This window comes from Octodon degus, unplaced genomic scaffold (assembly GCF_000260255.1).
Source record: "Octodon degus isolate 3935 unplaced genomic scaffold, OctDeg1.0 scaffold00119, whole genome shotgun sequence".
NCBI lineage: Eukaryota > Metazoa > Chordata > Mammalia > Rodentia > Octodontidae > Octodon > Octodon degus.
Window position 1 is genome coordinate 8,389,544 of NW_004524695.1, and position 2,868 is coordinate 8,392,411.

The 2,868-nt window shown below is 43.4% G+C and overlaps 1 pseudogene; it reads right to left on the bottom strand.

Annotated features, from left to right (window-relative positions):
• Positions 1 to 645: 645 nt before the first annotated feature.
• On the bottom strand, positions 646 to 2,534 carry LOC101581965 (annotated as a pseudogene).
• Between the last annotated feature and the right edge of the window lie 334 nt (positions 2,535 to 2,868).

Sequence of the window (2,868 nt, forward strand, 5' to 3'; positions counted from 1 at the left end):
GTGTATTAGATGGGTCACTTATAATATATATGAGGCAGTTATTTTAATAATAGCAATAATTTAGATTTTGGCTAGATTTGCAATATTTCTCTCCCAATATGTAGACTCCCTGCTTACTTTTGTTTTTATACATCACTAGACTGGAAAATAGAAAAAGAACAAAGATAAAAATTGACTTGATCACTTCATTGACAATCAGATTAGTTTTAAGTGAGTGCATTATTTAATGAAGACAATGAGGATTGTATCAACTCTTGAATATTTATTTATTTATTTATTTATTTACTTTCTGAATCCAATCTCTTTATTGTCAAGGTCCCCATCCTTTACCACCTCCCTCCAAACCTATAGAAAACCCCCAAGACTAGGAATGTCCTGGGGAGGGGAGGCGGAGTGTGAGGATTCCCCTGTGTTCTGCCCTCTGCCTGGACAGTGCAGACTGGGAGGGTGCATGGGGGAAGGGTAGCCAATAACTGCACCTGCAAAAGATGTGGCACTGGCCTGGGATGCATGGGGACCAGGAGTGCCTGCTGCCAGCTTTCCTCTGATACACTCTACAAGCTGGCATCCAGGGGGTGGATGCCTGGTGCGAGGACTTGGACAGTGATGCCCTTCTGCTGGTGGCCAGTGCTCCTGCCAGGCTGCTTACTTCAAGGCCCCATCCTCTGCATTTGAGTGCTGGCAGAGCTCCAGCTGTTCCTTGCTATGTGTCAGCAGCCCCTCCTCATCACCATCATCTTGAGTCTGAGGTTCTTCCTGGGTGGTGCCTGCCACTTGGGTGTGTCTTCTGGGGGTGGGGGTGGACTGCTGATGCTGGTGCTGCTGCCACCACTGCCACCACCAATGCCACTGCCACCGCCACTGCCAGCACCACTGCTACCACCATTGTCACTGCCACCGCCACTACTGTTGTCACCTTTCTTCTTGCTATCTGGGTTGGCCTTTAGCTCCTCAAATGATCTGATCCAAGTGGCCCAAGAGAGCATCAGTGTTGGATTTGATCTGGGTCAGTTCTGTCTCAATGATCTGCAGCTCACTGCTCTTTCACTTGATCTTGGCTGAGCCAGTAGTCATGCCTCCAGGACGGGCAAAGAGCTTGACTGGATGGGAGTTTTAACTAGACAGACCAAAGGGACTGTGACACGGGGTTGTTTCACAGGAACTGCCCTGGGAACTGGCACTGGTGACAGGCGACCTTGTTAGCCCTTTGGATCTGTTGGGCTTGGGTTCCCCGGGCATGTTGATGTCCAGGGTCTGCCCAGTCAGCCTCCATCCATTCTCTCCCAGCACAGCTGCCCAGGCATGGTGCTCATTAGAGACCTGAACAAAGGCATATCTTTTGAGCAGCCGGCCACACAGCCAGATTTGGAAAAGATGATCTCCACATCTAATTTCCTCACCACAGCTGTGTTTAGGTTTCAATGAAGACTCGAGAACTGATGGATGTGGGATCATTCTTGTTGACTACATTGCTTGTCTGGATCTTCAAGGTCCTGGTAGCCACCAGGACCAAGGTTGAACTTAGCCAGATATTTCTTCCTTTGACTTACAGAGTTAGCAGTGACTGCCTCTGGGAAGAGCGCTTACCCAGCTCGGCTTCCCAAAAGCATGGACTCTCCCTACCCCTGGAGCCTGGCTTTTTGGAATAATTTATCTTTTAGTGTACTGATAAAACTAAGTTTGGGATCACTTAAAATTTTTCTTGACAAGATTTGCTTTTAATTGTAATGTATTAATGAAAATTTATGTAATATTCAGAGCATTACAGCTGAAGAAATATGTAATAGTTTCTTCACAAGTCTACTCTACACCGAGTCTATTATTTTCCTCTCCACACATAGTTTCCTTTTCCTGCCATAGACCCACACTTTAACAATTGGAGAACAGCATCTTTGCATTTCTTAAAATGTCCAAAACTGTTTATTGTTTTAATAACCACATGTTTACAACAAATACATTGTCTATTATTCATTGGTATATAGTTATGAACATTATGATGCAGGAAATGTGTTTGAGTATATATCAGAAAAAAGAAGAATAGGATGTCTTCATTTGCAAAATAGCTGGAGGCAAGTCAAGCTAGGATAGAATTTACTATTGTGATTAGTAGGAGTTAGTCCAATATTAAAATAATTATAACCTATGTTTTCTCCAGTAGGGCATTCTGTAAGCACTGTTCAGGTACAAAATGCTAGGATACATTTTCCATCCACATATAAGAACTTTACTCATAAAATGACCTATAATGAATTCTACTCAATAATTCATGAAGCAGGTAGACTGCATTTTAGTTTCCTTCTTATTTCAAGCAAGGTAAGCAAAACAAGCGCCCTAATGACTTAGGATTTCTGCATCACGTACATTTGGCTAAATGCTACTAGAGTAACAGATAAATTCTGAAGTCTTGGTGACTTAGTCAAACAGGGCTTTTCCTGCTTGGGTTCCACATGCAGTGGAGCTGTGGGCATGGAGGGAGGTGGGGTGATGCTTTCTTCAGGGAAGCTTAGTGATCCAGCGGACAAAGGCTTCACCATGCAGAGTTGAAAGTACATAAAGGGCTCATATCTTTTGTACTACCTTTGGTTTAAAAGGGATCCGTAGCTCTTCTGTTTACTGCCCACGAGCCAGAGCTAGTCACATGGCCTTGCTGGATGTAAAGAGGGCTGGGAAATGAATATTAGATGACTACTTCAGTTCTGTCATAATCAACTAAAGGAAGAGGCAAACCCAACATGCCTCAATTCCCACTAGTGCCAATTAAAATAACTTGGAGATAAATATTAATCTGAGACAACTCTATTTTCAAATTAAATGAAAGGTGAATTGACTTTTAGTCAGGCAGTTTTCTCATTTTTAAAGACTGGCTTA